Source organism: Paramisgurnus dabryanus, chromosome 17 (assembly GCF_030506205.2).
Source record: "Paramisgurnus dabryanus chromosome 17, PD_genome_1.1, whole genome shotgun sequence".
In the NCBI taxonomy this organism is placed as follows: domain Eukaryota; kingdom Metazoa; phylum Chordata; class Actinopteri; order Cypriniformes; family Cobitidae; genus Paramisgurnus; species Paramisgurnus dabryanus.
The window spans coordinates 19,497,851-19,514,094 of record NC_133353.1 but is presented as its reverse complement, the minus strand read 5'-3'; the positions used below and the strand labels follow the sequence as shown (position 1 = coordinate 19,514,094).

The 16,244-nt window shown below is 44.0% G+C and overlaps 1 protein-coding gene across 2 annotated transcripts in view; it reads left to right on the top strand.

Annotated features, from left to right (window-relative positions):
- The window catches only part of babam2 (BRISC and BRCA1 A complex member 2), a 409,020-nt gene that overhangs the window by 37,455 nt on the left and 355,321 nt on the right, over window positions 1-16,244 (top strand). The gene's annotated exons all lie outside the window — the stretch shown is intronic.

Genomic DNA, 16,244 nt, shown 5'->3' with positions numbered 1-16,244 from the left:
TGGCGTACTTCCAAAAGTTTGTGACAGAAGACATGATTGAGGCTTTGACAAGAAACACAAATGAGTACAGCTTGCAAAAAAGTGGAACATCTGTCAACACCAATAGTAAGGAAATTGAGAAGATGCTTGGCATGTACCTGAAGATGGGCCTAATGCAAATGCCTGGAGTCCGCATGTATTGGGAGACAGACACACGGTACACTCCTGTTTCTGATGTGACGTCCCGCAACAGATTCCAATCTCTGTTGACTTCATTACACTTTGTAAACAACTTGACTGTGTCAGAGATGGAAAAGAAGGACAAACTCTGGAAACTCAGACCATGGCCGAATTCATTCAGGGAGAGATGCCTGCAGGTGGTACCCGAAGAGCACAACTCTGTGGATGAAGTGTATCAAGTGCAATGTTCGCCTGTGCTTAACAGATGAAAAGAACTGTTTTATGGACCATCACTGTAAGTGAACACAGACTGCCTTCAAACCACAGTTTTTTTTTACGAAAAGTTTTGTAAATATTTTTTTTCCAATATTTTTTATTAATATGTGCTTATTCATAAAACTATGATTGTTGTGTGGTTATTACTCATGATATATACTGTTATGGGGCTAAGTAAGCAATCAACCCTGCAAATGAATGCTTAAATGTTCTGTATATCTGTTCAGACAAAGTGAGTACAAACACAGAAGTTCTGCTCCCAGCAATGCCCAATGTTGCAAATTTACAACATTTTCCTAAAAACTTACTAAAACGTAAAAAATCTGAAAACTCTTTCATTTCTACATCAGAGGCCTCCTAAAACAATATCTGGGTGGTCAAAAAAAGTTTTGCTCATTTTTTTCTATATTTGGGTCTTACAGGGTTAAATATATGAACTCAATGCAGTAAGGAAACGAGATTCAAGAGCATAAAACTTCTCTCACACATACAAGAACAAAGTTGCTCTTGTCTCACACTCCTGCAGGGCATTGCGCGTGTGATAAAGGGGGCGTCAGTAATAATCTTCCGTGGGAAAACAAAACGAATCCTCTATGACTTTTTCTTTTCGAATTACTCAAGTTACTTGAGGAATCGTTACAGCCCTACTATGATGGTATTGTATGTGTAAAATGAGAAGAAGATCTGGGTGTCATCAGCATAGCAATGGTAGGAGAAGCCATGTGCCTGTATGATAGGTCCTGTGGACAATGTGCCCCTGTGGAAATGGAGAATGTGGGTCCTGAGGACAATGTTCACCTGAAGGATGTATAGGAGAGATAAGATTTAAACCATTAAAGAGGAGTGCCTGTGATCCCTATTGACGATAGGGTGGCTAGTAGGATCTGATAGTTGACTGTGTCAATGTCTGCCGAAAGATCTAGTAGAATCAGAACTGAGGATTTTGATTCCACCTTCGCTAGCCGTAAGGCTTTTGGACCGAAAAAAGTGCTGTTTCGGTGGAATGGTTGTATTTAAAACCTGACTGCTTGTCAAGAAGTAGGTTGTTCAATGATGAAAAGGAAGATACCTGATTGAAAACTGCACTTTCAAGTGTTTTGGCAATGAACATAAGAAGTGAGAGGTCTATAACTGTCTGTGAAAGAAAGGTTGAGTGTGGATTTTATAAGCAGTGGCGTGACCAGGGTCTGTTTAAAGGTGGATGGAAATTGTGAGCAGGTTGATGATATGAGTGAGTGACGGTGCAGAGTCCACGGGTTTTGGAGTGTATCCAAAATGGCCTGTAAAAGATGGTTTGGAATTGGTTCAAGGTGGCAGGTGGTTGGGTGGGTGGAGAGAAGTTTAGAAACTTCAGTATCGGTCAGCAGAGAGAAAGAAACAGATGTAGGATGTGAGTGTAGTGTGTTCTGATGTTAGTGGTGTGGGGACGGTGGACTAAGAGTATCTAAACATGATGTTAGTGTAGAGCAGGAGTGGGGAACACTGGGTCCTGGAGGGCCATTGTCCTGCAGAGTTGTGTTCCAACCCTAACCAAACACACCTGAATTTAATTTCCAAATAATCCTGAAGACTTGAATTAGATTTTTCAGGTGTGTTTAATTAGGGTTGGAACTCTGCAGGACAGTGGCCTCCAGGACCAGGGTTCCCCACCCCTGGTGTAGAGCATAAAGTGTCAGTTGCAGCATTGGCATCTAAAGACAGGAAGTGAGATGGAATAGAGGATGCCACCACAGCGTAAATGGTACAGTGGGGTAGAGAGAGAAGGTTGCGCTTGAAATATACTAAAGACAGTATGGGTGTATAGTATGTACGTAGGTTATTGTCAAAAGTTATAAAAAAGTGGTCAGATAGATGAAAAGGTACCTTTATATTGTCCTTAGTGCAGCTGTGGGTAAAGATTAGATCAGGCTGGTTTCCTGACTCGTGAGTGGCAGCGATGGAGAGGTGAGTAAGGTCGAATGAGGAGGTGATTGTGTGGAAGTCCACAGCGTATGGCTTCTTCAGGTGGATGTTAAAGTCTCCAAGTACTATGAGAGGGCTGCCATCCTCAGGGAAACAGCAGCATATCAAGTTCCTCTATGAAGCGGATCTGGAGGGCGGTCAACCACAACAACATGAAGTTGAATAGGAAAGGTGATGTTGACAGCATGGTATTCAAAAGTGTTATTTGGCATAGTAAAGTAAGTGTAGTGTACTTCCACCTATTGTTAACAAGCAAACCTGTGCCCCCACCTTGGCCTGTCAGACGAGGAGAGTGACAGAAGGAGTAGTTTGTTGAGAGGGCAGTGGCAGTGGCTGTGTCCTCTGGGCGAATCCATGTGTCTGTAAGAGCAGGGATATTGAAGACCAACTGCGTAGCAAAGGCATAGACGAAGTCAGATTTGTTGAAAGCTGACTGGCAATTCCAGCGCCCCACGGAAAAAGACGTGTAGAAGTTGAGGTGGAAAGTGTAGAAGGTGAGGTGTGTATTTATCGCACAGTGGAGTGAGTGCATCGTGGGTTGCATCTAGGATACGTGTAACATGTTGTTAGTAGAACGTGAAAAACGCAAAGATAATTTAAAAGACATTAATATACAACACTAAGTGCCTTCTCAGTGTCTTTGCTCAGAGAATCGTGCAGGTAGAGTCGCTGGTCACATGAGGAGAGCTGCTCATTTTATTACTTGTGCCACCCATCGAAATTGCAGCATGGCATATGATCCATGTCACCATTTTACTAGTCTGAAATACTGCCAAACAGCGGACATACGGCTAGCGGGGGTTTTTTCTGAAGAAGAAATGAGTTCTAATTTGCAGCGTTAGCTTTAGCACTAGCTATAACGTGCATAACTAGCTCTTGTTTAAGAAAATGGTAACGCAACGGTACATGGGTTCAAGTACTTGCATTTATATTAGTGGGTAATTTCACATAACACTGTATTCAGCACAAACTGTGCTAACGGGATGTGAGCTTGACACCAGTGCGCGCTCGCAGTCAGACACGCGGCTATCTTGTTTAGAGCGGCCTCACGTACCCCCCTAACGAGTCCTAAGAACGCTGTGGCAAGGGCAACCCCACACCTCTGGGCATTCTGTTCATAAGACCGCTTCAGTTTTGGCTAAGGCAAGAGTCCCGCCCCGGGCTGATGGTTGTGATGCTTATACTGAAAGTTACACATGGCTGCATGAAGTGCTATCGATATGAGCTCGCTCAGCATCTGCTCCGGGATGGTCACGCATTGTGACGGCAACCAACCTTTGACGTGTGGAACGCTCCTCTGTTTCATATCAATAACTCGTAATGGGCTGATTTTAGCGCTGCAGCATGCTCAACCGAGTTATCCGTATTAGTGCTGTTGGGCAAAATTATCACTAAGACAGGCTGAGATCTCGCCCCCTGTACAAGCTGACAAGTCATCTCCTTTTATCGCCTTATGTTCAGTCAGAGCAATACGCATCTCGTGCTTAAGCCACCACGTTGCAGACATGCTCTCCCGTAACGGCAGGAGAATGAAGACTGCATCCGAGAGGCACGAACACCTTTCATGATGAGCGCTGACACTTTTCTCTTGCCGTCCACATTGTCAGATTTACAGCTTAGATGTCCCTGCCTTGCACACTTCAGGGGTTTTCTATAATCATTCAGGGTGCGCTCGGGAGCTATAAGCTATAAGGTTTATTTCTATGCATTCACTGTGCGCTTTGAGAAGCTCACCTGTATACACGGCTGTGTTGTCTATTTGTAATACAGGCACGCTATTTTTGTTTATCTGTGTATTCTGGAAAGAGCACTTAAGCCTCCTTCTGCAGCATGGTACCTCCCCGGCTGATCCTGCCTTCCTATTGGCCGCTAACACTGCAGCCCCAAGTGTCGTCTGCAGTACAGGCCTTGTCACACCTGAGGAAGTGAGAGCCACCCTGGGAAAACTTAACAACAAGAAAGCCCCCGGCATATGTGCAATAACTGCAGAGATGCTAAAGTCAGGCGGTGAAAGCATTGTCAAGTGGCTTACCCACATATTCAATGAGGTGTGGGAGACAGAGAGGCTTCCCAGCGACTGGACCAGAGGAGTCATCTTGCCCTTCTGGAAACGTAAGGGTGACAGGCTAGTCTGCGGCAACCACAGAGGCATTACCCTTCTCTCTATCCCCAGCCAGCTCTTTACCAGGATCTTGCTTACTCGTGCTCTCCCAGCCATTAAAAGCAGCCGCCGTCTCCAGCAGGCCGGCTTCATGCCTAATCACTTCACAATAGACCAAATCTCTGCCGTTCTCTTGCTGATAGAGAAGACTATGAATTCCGTAAAGATCCCCATCTTTACATCGGGTTCATAGATCTGAAGGCTGCCTTTGATACCGTCTGCCACACTTCACTGTGGAGTATCCTACATGCCCTTGGAGTACCACCCAAGATTGTTTCCCTGTTCAAGCTGCTTTATAGCAATGCCCAGAGCTGTGTCCGCATCAATGGCAGAGACTCGGACTGGTTTCCCATCGGCAGTGGTATTAGCCAGGGCTGCGTTGCCGCACCTGACCTCTTTAACTGCATCATTGACCATCTGATATCCAGGGTCTGTGAGCGGGTCCCCGGAGTGTCCTTCCGCAATTACCACCTGATTGACCTGAAGTACGCTGACGACACCATCCTGCTCAGCACATCCTACAGCCAGCTGAAAGACGCTCTGGGCATATACAGAAAAGAGGCAGAGAAGCTCGACCTCCAGATGAGCTGGACAAAAACCAAGTTCATGCATGTCGGTGACAGACTACATTAGGGTTGTTGTGGTGACAGAATTTTCCCACCAGTTAATCAGCGCGTGACAAACCCGGTTTTACCGGTTTCAACGGGTGGGAGGGGCTTATAAATGCACAGAAGTTCGCATTTTACTTTCACTTTTGAATTAGATGCAACTGTTGTTAAAATCCAGCGCTTGCGTATGCTGCGTTAAATCGCGTATGAATTTGCGTGCAAATGCGAGTGCAACAGCTGGTTTAAGTGCTTGAGTCAATGTGCGCAGGTACTTCTGACAGAAACCCGCCAGTCCCAAGCAGAGCAACCGGCTATTCCTCCATAAAGAGCTGCTTGAATGATGGGTTCATTATTATTCTTAATGAAAAACACAACAACAAAACAATCTCGCCTATATTAAACATCATATATGTATCTTATAACAAAAACGAGTAAGCACGCGGCTTCTGCCATCGTCTACTCGGCGCAGTCTGACAGGAATAAATGAAATCTGACACCCGCAGCCGCTGCTCTGTGATGACGCGAGCCTCGCAAACTCTGACTGAAATAAATGAAATCTGACACCAGCTGCTCTGTGACGTGATGCGCATTCAGCTTCGCTGAATTCAGGGAGCAGACACATTCAGTTGTAAGTGTTTGCTCTCTCTAACGAAACTAAATTATTTAATTACAATAAAATATCAAAAAGACGTTGTCGCGGTGGGCAAGTGATCTAACCGGTGAGAGGCTGAAGCACCGGTAATCACCGTTTCACCGACTATCGCAACAAGCCTAGACTACATCAACCTTCACTGCAGCTTGGCAATGACATTGTGGAGCCTGTAAAGAACTTTGTATATCTGGGATCCATAGTGACAGACAACGAGGACCTAAAACCAGAGATAACCCATAGAAGAGCCCTAGCTGCATCAGCTCTGCAGTCTCTCTAGAAACCACCCTTGGGACACCAGACTATCTCACGCAAGACGAAGCTCCGAATGTACAACTCAGCAGTACTCTCCATCCTGCTTTATGGCTCGGAGACTTGGCCCTTAAACAAGACACTGGCTGCAAGTTTAGATGTCTTTGATAGCAGGGCTCTCAGAACCATCGAGAACATCAGGTGGCCCAATCAAATTCTTATAGCCCGCACGTGCCAGCCCAGAGCATCCTCCCTGGCCGCACAACGTTGTACCCGCTGGCTCGGCCATGTCCTCCGCCTCCCTTCTGACCATCCTACGAGAGCTATTCTCCAGTTTGATCCAAGGGCACAAGCTGGAGCAGCCATCAGGTAAACCTCGTACCCGATGGCTTGACGTCCTTGTGGGCGACCTACAACAACGTGGAGTTGCTGTAGAGGATGCAGAGCAGCTGGCACAAGATCGTCAGCACTGGCAACAACTGGTCCATCTGGTCGGCTCAACGCATAGGGATGGGACACCCCCCTACCCATCGCAGGAGCCAAATTGATTGATTGATTGATTGATTGACACATTAATGGCATGCACTGTGATTTGTCTAAATGCATTCACGGTGCACTCGAGGGTTCACCTGTGTGCACGGAATTTTATTATCAGTACACATTTACGGCACGCTCGAAAAACTTGCCGGCCTGTGAACTATAATGTTATCTATAGGCATCCCCGGTGCGCTCTAGTGCACACTATTGTGTTTTCTGTATACTCCCACGTTACCAGAGCCGTTCTGCGGCATATCGTAGTCAGATCAACTGTTCGCTAGCTTCAGAGATCACTCACTAGGTATGCCGGTTACTAAACAGTGGCTATCTAAATGGATCATCCAGGCTTTCTTTCTGGCATGCGCTCCCCTTATTGAACAATGCCTGATTGGTGTCAGAGCACACTCTGTGCGGAGTATGGCCTTATCATGGGCTTGGTCTACAGGGATTTCCATCTTTGACATTTGCAATGCGGCCGGCTGGTCATCGCCGTCTGCGTTTGTCAGATTTCACAGCTTAGATGTCCCTGCCCTACAAACGCAGGTTCTGTCACCTTAAACTCATTCACACACATCAAGATGCACTTGCTGATTCCACCTGTATGCCGCTATTGCACTATTGTATTACACCTCACGGTGAATTTAAGCTTACTTACCGTCATACTTTCTATTTACATGCACACACATGCGACACGCTCTGGGAACTCGCCGGCTTGTTTATTACCACATGGTGCATTGCGGTGCGTCAAAGACTTCACTCGTATGCGTATCATTATGGTGCTTTTACTCAGGCTTCAGCATTAGGCCATGTATAGACTGATAATCTGGCCCCGTTCGGCGTCTCTCCAGTAAGGCACTTTAAACCGTTGTATATGCACAGCGTGATGGGATGATGTTTTTCCCGTAGTGTCAACAACTGACGCAATGCGAAGTGAACCCTATTAAAAAAGAGAATGTTTAGGTTACTCACGTAACCATGGTTCCCTGAAATAACCATGGTTACATTAGTAACCTAAAAGTTTTTTTATTCTTAATATCTGACTGTTCCTGTTACCTAAGCATAAAATAATTTTAAAACACTTTAACAGGCCATGTCATTACCGAAAATCATGAACAAGAACCGAAAAATGTAAATAAAAATAAACTGTATTGTTGCATCCCTAGTGATTAGGGAACTAATAGTGTTTGTCGTTGCATAGGGGCAATCCCTCTAGTTTGGGGGGGCCCTCTCACGGAGAAGTACTGGAAAGTGATAGCGCTGTCTCACTGTGGTGGTTTGTTTACAGTGGTTGATACTCTTTGACGAGGGCAGATACACAACCTAAATGTCCGTGCGGCCATCGGGGGCCCCCCTCAGCTGGTGGCCCTAGGCAGCTGCCTACCTTGCCTACCCCATTGCGACGGCTCTCTTGTACCTTTTTCAGAGATTCTGGTACTCATCACTCCCTGTTGACTGTTACCCACATGCTTTTCATCAACAACAAAATCCGTGTGAAACAGATGACCATCCCGACTCCACTGTTTTAGTCTGCCTTAACTCTTTCCCCGTCATTGACGAGATATTCCGTCTTTCCGCAATACCGCTATTATCCACCAGGTGGCGCCCTTCCGCAACTTTTTAAACCCGGAAGTATTGCCCTATGGCAAGTGGCTGCATGTCCGTGTCTGTTTTAAAGATCGCTCTGAATGGGATCTCTATGAAAAGTCCGTCACAAAAATTTAATTATCTCTGCTTTTTGCTCAAAATGTGGTGTTTTTGCAGAAACCTACCCATATTCAAAAGCTGATTGCAAAAGAACCACTGAAGGTAGGATGAAACGTTTTTTTTTGTTTGAAAGCAGAGGGTCTGTTCTTTCATTTGGTATATTGTATGTTTATATATTTAAAGGTCACATATGGTCAAAAGAACAGTCGCCGCCTTCAGTCTCCACCCCGAGCACTGTCCACCATCCACTGCCCCACCCCCTTGTTGCTAAACAAACTCCATCACACCACGTGAGAAAATGCTGTTCAATTGATGGATGTCAGGAAACTAAATCATTGCAAAGGCTTCTGAAAACATTAATATACGAGAACAATGGCTAATATTCATTTAATTAGAAATTCCTCAATAATTAGTTCAACTTTAGCCGTCTGATCTAAACATTTCACAAGTGACTGCTTCGGTGTGGCAGTTCAGTGCTGGTTTGTCCAGGAATCTACTCATCAAAAATGTTGCAGTCCTTTGTTGGATCCGACCTTAAATCCACAACCCGTAAGTAAACACATATTAAGCAGGGCTGCACGATAACTTGCACGCGATTGTCACGCGAATCTCGTCCTTAGTAGTACAGCGGCATCACCTGCTCTCAGAACCGGCTGCCGGTTGCCGCTTCTGAAAGCAGCTGATGGTGATTTACTACTGATCAATGAACCGGCTTTACTGAAGAGATGCACGAGACAATCGCATGCGAATTATCAGCCGTCCTAACTTTTAAATTACATTATGGAGCCAGAGAAAACTGAAATGATATATTGTAAACAATTATGCAACGCTTACGTGTTTGCTAACTAGATGCTAAAGTGTTGTTTTGTAACGTTAAAGTCTTTGGTAGCCACTGGTTTTGATAGAATATCTGTTGGAAACCAGACGTTGTTTGTATTCTTAAGTTACAGACACAAGCCCTTTTGGTGTCTGTTTGTTTATTGAGTTAAACGTGGTAAGGTTAAAATCTCTTAGTCTCTGTGTCTAGTGTAACACTTAGTGTAATTCCATGGGTAACTTTATTTCAACTGCGTATTTCACTCATAAAATAACAGGCCTATCAGAAGAGAGGCTCATGAATATTACTATTACATGCCAAAACGACCTGTTTTTAGCAGAGCTCCTGAAAAAGGAGCTGTAAAAAATATATAGAGATTGTTTTTGGTACTTAAACAGCAAATATATATTCTTAAGGACATCATAACTTAAAATAAAACTCTAGGTAGCCTAAAAATACGTGACCTTTAAAGAAGAACATTTTCTGGAAGGCATTAAACTTTGGTGAAAATCATGAAAAACGCTGGCGCTGGCTGGCAACTTTTTTAAAAAACGCTGGCGGTGAAAGAGTTAATAATGGCTTTTGGCTCTGCCTGAACTTATACGTTTTTGTTCTGTAGCTTACTTTGTTTATTCATATATTTCTATGTCAACCATAAACTGTTGTTTCCTGGTAATTTTAATATGATTTAAATAAAGAGCTAACAATTTCCCAAATTTCCTGTTCATAGTGCATAAGAAGTGATGTAATTTACAAACACATTTATAAATAACTTACTTTGCATAAAAACAACACTGAATAAATGTATTTGGTTAATGTTCATGGTTTGTACATGTTTTCAAGTAAATTAAAATGTGTTAAATGAGATAGAAACAGCCAACTGACCAGAAAGAAGCACAACATTTACGTAATTACTTGATTTGCCATGGAAACTCAAACATTTTATCAATTCATTAAATTCTGCCATTAAAGGTGTAACGGAGGATTTTCTCGAATTTTAGAAAATTACCGCCTTCTCCACTTTTTTAAAAAAATGCAATTGCGCAGCACTCCTCAGTGTTTCCGCTATATACATTCAACCGTGGCGGCCTGCCACGCCTAAAACATCCCCGCCACGCCTGCGGTTGTGGATAGAAGGGATACAGCAAACGAAATCTCGCCGGATGAGCACTGTTTAATCCTAATCCTTCACCCAAACCCAACTCTAAACACAACATTTCACAGGATTGTAGGATGTATGTGTATCTCATGTAGCCAGAGCCGTTGTTTTCATCCTAAAAATCCTACGTCCAAATCTAATCCTAATTTTTTTGGCATTTTCTGTATCCCTTCTAGACAAAACCCGCGGCGGAAGCTCACAAAATAAATAAAGCTATACCGAAATGTCCGCCCAGCAAGAAAGAAAAAAATTCCTTTCTGGATTCGCGTTGTTCACTCATTTATAAATAAATCTCCTAAAATATCATAATTTCCCTCATGGGTTTAGTTTCATGCACAAATAGATTTAAATCAACGGATGATGATTAGGCTACGTCTCTGTTTTGAGAAATAATAATAAAATAAATAAGTCTACACGAAACATGTTATCAGATTGACAAAACGAATTAAAAAAGTATTTGAGTTCCTGTTCTTTTTTTGTGACGCGCTGTTAAACCAAAGCAGAAGATAACACGTCATGTTTTTAATGATTATAAATAAGCACAAGGTTTTCTCCTTATTGTGAGTTTACATAAATAAAAATACACAATTTACAGATTCGAATGTTATTTTACTTTTATCTGTCTGGCAATAAATTAAGGGTAATTTAAGTTGCAAGGTCATCACGCGTATGCTGTTCACAGCCGCATATACACGGACGCAGCGTGGGGCTGCGAGAAATGACATGATTAAACTTTCGATTGAACATATTACGAGTTTTTTGGACATTCATTTGTAATCACTGTACTCATATTATCAATTTATCTGGCCATTAGTTATTCAGAATATAGGCTATAAGCGCAGCGCGCTGCTGACCACTCAGCTGTCAATCTTCTGTGCTTTAGATCGACACTCACAAAGTTTCACATTTAATGATAAGATGTTTGTCCAAAAACAAAAGGCTAAATACTGAATACAACTCATATAGGACTGCAAGACATTAGTCGAATCTGTTTGGAAGGAAACTTATTCCCGTGGAAGAGAAGGACGTTGGTAATAAAAACTGGAGGCAGACGGTGAGACTGTTTCATCTGTTTTCAGATGAAACAACAGGGTTGGGGTACCCGCGGGTGAAACTTCTAATATTTGATGTAACGGGTGTAATAATATTAACGTGTTATATGCGTTGTAGATCCAGGTCGGGACTCAATATGCGAGCTTGAACTGCGGGTCTAACATCCAAGAACAGAATTCGACTCGATTCCGACAGGTAACAGTTTTTAAATGTCCCCGTGCTTATTTGTGTTTAAGATCTGTCTGCGAAGAGCATAAAGGTTTCTATAACTGCGCGATTTGCGGTGTGACCGGGTCGGGCTCTTTATGTCAAACAGGCCGGGTGTGGAATAAATTGCTGCTGATGTCGGATAACTGGTCCGGTGTTCTGTCAATCACAGCGGTGCAGATTATCAAACAGGACTGTGCGTGACTTTGCAACAGCTCTGTAACGCTAAACCCGAGCACGAACTTGCACACTACATTAAAACTACATTCAAAAATCCGTATGAAGCTATAAAACTTACGTATTTTTTAAGAAAATACAGTTTAGATCAAACATAGAAAAGCAATATGCTATAAATATAAGGAAAAGTAAATGACAGCATGAAAATGATAAAAAACACATGTTAGTTTACTGTAGCCTATTTTCTACATTTAAAAAAATAATGTACATTTATAATCATCATGGGCGCCCCCTGCCGCCACAGCTGGAAAAAATCCTAGAGGAAACACTGCTCCTGATTGACAACTAGGAGGACCAATAGTCTTGATGATCCACCCAGAAAAAGAAAATCCTCCGCAATACCTTTAAATATTAAATCTCTCCATGAATATTTGGAACATATTAAACATATCCCTGAATAAGTTAAATACAGTCAGCAGAGTTACAATGCTTTATATTGATTTATTTTAATATACTTTCAAGCTTAGCTATTGCTCCACAAAAATGAATTTTTGCGTCTCTCACCTGCACTTCATGACATAACGTCCTTTATTTTTGACAGCTGTCAGTGAGAGGAGATGATAGTGGGCGAGGTTTTGTTTGACGTTGACCTGTAAATGCAGATACAATGGCTGGATTGCATTTACATTATACTGAGATCCGATCACAAAGCGTCCTTGACTACCTCTGCATCAGGACACACATATCGGATAACATTCTGATCACAGACGCGTTTACATTTGTCTTTTCAATGTGTATTTGGACAACATCCGGATACAGGTCGCATGTTAATGCCAAGTGTAAACCCAGCCAATGATTCGGCCTACATCTGATTGAAATCAAAGCTTATTTAATAATGCTGTTACACCAAACTTTAAACCTGTTTAAAAATAGTCAGGGTTGCATTTAAAATGTAATTTTGATCCAGGTTTAAATTTTAAGGTAAAACTAGATCATCTTTAATCTAGATTTTCTTTAATCCTGATTCTCTGTTACTTTAATCTCTGTTTTAAATCTCAGTTAGGGATTAACTTTAACTTTTAAATATTTTTTTACAATTAAATGTGTGGCTAAATCATCAGAAACAGACATCGCGACCGTGCACTCTTAAAAAAATGGTTCTATATCAAACCAGAAATGGTTCTATCACCCGCTTCATATATGGAACCCCCAAATGGTTCATTTATCAAAATACAGGCTGATGGTCGACCTGCTGGGCATTGCTGCCTGACGCACCTCCACCGGTGCCTTTGTGCAGTTGTGTTCCACCTCTTTAGGGCATAAAACGGGTCATCAGCCGGGGACCACCAGTCATGGATGTTTCGCTCCTTTAACCCCAGTACATCTCCTGGTGGCGGAGCGATGGCAGGGATCACTCCCTGCCACCCCCTGCTGATGCCCTAGATGTCACTTGACCCCCAACTCCTATACTTCCTCCTTAGCCACAGCCAAAAGCTGCCCCTTTCTGCCTCCTCTGCCAGTTCTTTAATGGCTTTTCGACACCCTGCTCCTGTACATCCCATCTCGCGGAGCAGGCGAACTGTTGAGGACCCTACAAAGCCCCTACATCTCACTTCAACAGGATATGTGGTGGCTTTCCACCCAGCCTCTCTGCAGTCTTCTACCAGGTCTACGTACTTGGCACATTTCCGCTAATTAGCAGCCTCCATTCCCTTCTCCCATGGGACGGTGAGCTCCACCAACAAGATGGTTTTAGTTGGCTCTGACCACAGGGTGAGGTCTGGCCGGAGCAAAGTTTCTGTGATCTCTCTGGGGAATTGAAGCTGCCTCCCCAGATCAACCCTCATGTTCCACTCCCTGCCAGATAAGAGAACTCCAAATGTTGCTCTCTGGTAAGGTTGGTTGATTCTTTCTCTGGCCCTTGCGAACTGGATGGATCTACTCGTTGGCATGGAAGGTCTCCTATTGGCCTCCTGTCTGCATGACTCTGCCACCTCTGCTAATTTGTTCAACACAAGATCGTGTCGCCACCTGTAGCGGCCTTGAGACAATGCCGTCTTGCAGCCCGACAGGATGTGTTGGAGGCTTGCATTGCTGGTGCTGCAAAGGGGACAAAGTTCCTCGGTGCCGAACCATTGGTGGAGGTTTCTGGGACAAGGTAGGGTGTCATAGGTGGATCTAATCAGGAAACTGAGCCTGGCTTGGGGGATCTTCCACAGATCAGACCATGACAAATGCCTATCCATGACACCTTCCCATGACATCCAACGTGCCTGCCGACTCTGAGACACCGCCTTGATGTTAAGGCGCTCCTGCTCAGTCCTTGTCACTTCTGCCACCACCATGGCTCTCCGCTCTTCCTTGGAGGCCTTTGACCAGAAGAGGGGGGTCTTGCTCCTTCCAAGGCCTGCTCGTCCCTCCTGGACTCTGCCAACTACTTCACGATGTTTCAGCCTGCTAATTGCCATGTCCACTTCTTTCTGGGCTTTCCACTTCCTCCCTGTTTGTATGGTAGGGCCAGCTGCTCTCACTAGTTGGTCAGTGGATTCCCTCAGCTCCTGTACCATCCTAGCCTTCTCCTGCTTATATCCTAGGCCTATGGATCGCAGTGGCAGCTGTAGTGTGTTCCTGCCAAAGAGGCCTACATCTGATAGGCATCTTGGCAGACCCAACCACTTCCTGATGAATGAGTTTACCAGCCCATCCATCTTGTCTGCCACCGAGGAGGGAACTTCGCTCATCTTCAGAGGCCACATCACCCTTGGGTACAGTATTAACTGATAGCTCCACACTTTATACTTGCCGGGGAGCTGACTCTGATTGATCCTGGCGAGGCCATCTGCGAGCTGCTTCCTCACTGTCTCCCCCATCTGCCTATCAGAGAGGTCTGCTGTATAAGTGCGGCCCAGGCTATGAACGGGCTGGTTTGCCAGCAAGGGGATTTCTTCCCCACCCGCGACAAAGACAGTCTGGTCACTTCTAACCCCTTTCCTCAGGGATAGGCTGCGTGATTTGGAGCGTTTGATCTTCATCCTCGCCCACCCCACAAGCTCGTCAATCCTCTTCAGCAGTCTTCTTGTACATGCTGCTGTCTGTAGTATGGTGGTAATGTCATCCATATAGCCTCTCACTGGTGGTAGCTTTTGGCCTGATGGTAGCTTCATGCCTCCAACCATCACCCTTGCTCCAATCAGGATGATCTCAAAGGCTGCTACAAACAGGATGGGAGAGATTGAACATCCCATGGCAATGCCCACTTCCAGCTTTTGCCAGCCTGTTGTGAAGTCCTGATGGGTGCAGCACATCTTCATGTCCTCAAAGTACTTAGCCACAAGGTCATGAATCCAGACAGGGATGTAGAAAAAGTCCAAGGCATACTCAATGAGTTGGTGGGGGACGGACCCGTATGCATTGGCCAGATCCAGCCATACCACATGAAGGTCACCTTTGTCTCTTTTTGCTCTTTGGATCTGATCCCATATGACTGCGGAGTGTTCCACGCATCCTGGGAAGCCTGGTACACCTGCCTTCTGGCAGCTTGTGTCGATGTACCCATTGCTTATGAGTTAGGTGGTCAACCTCTTGGCCATGACGGAGAAGAAAACCTTGCCTTCAACATTCAAGAGTGCAATGCTCCTAAACTGGCTAATGGTGGTCGAGTTTGTTTCCTTCGGGATGAACACTGTAACAGCTCATTGCCACTCTGAAGGGATGACTTTGTTCTTCCAGGCCACTCTCAGGAGATTCCACAGATATTTCTGGACCCCTGGGCAGTACTTGTACAGCTTGTACGATACCCCATTGGGCCCTGGAGCTGAGGCTGCTCTTGCTTTCCTTACAACTTCTGCTACCTCACTGAGCTTGGGGGGGATCTTCGTTGAACAGGAAGGATGGAGGGGCTGGACGAGGAACATAACCTGGTTCAATATAGAACCACTTTAATGGGTTCATTAAAAAGAACCCCAAATGGTTCTTTGAATCAAAGTTAGATGGTTCTATTTAGAACCATCTAAATAGAAATTACTTAAAATCACATCTCTTTATTCTGTATCATGTCTCATTTCATTCAACCATTTAGTTGTTTAATTATTTCCATTAAGCATTTTCACTTTTTAAAAACATGCGTTTATATATATATATATATCTAAGCGAATTGAAGCGTTTTAGACCATAAAACATTTTTTGTTACATACCGGAAACATCTCCTCACTATCTGCTTGCTGCCTGTCCGCTGATCAAACTGTAAAAAAACGCGATCTCTGTAGACAGCCCAGGCTTCACAAACGGCAATATCAACAAATGGCCAAACCTAGCTCACAAAACAAAACAAAGTATTCCAGCCAATAAACGACAAGAAGGATTTGGGGGTGGGGGTTGGGCTAAACAGCTAAACTCTTAATTACACTATACATTCAAAAATTTTGTTCAAGTTATTTCCCTTACGCATTTTCTGTTTTTATAAACAAAGATACTGTACAGTATATGCAGTACTAATTTTTAGTAACTTTTACATGTGTCTGAAA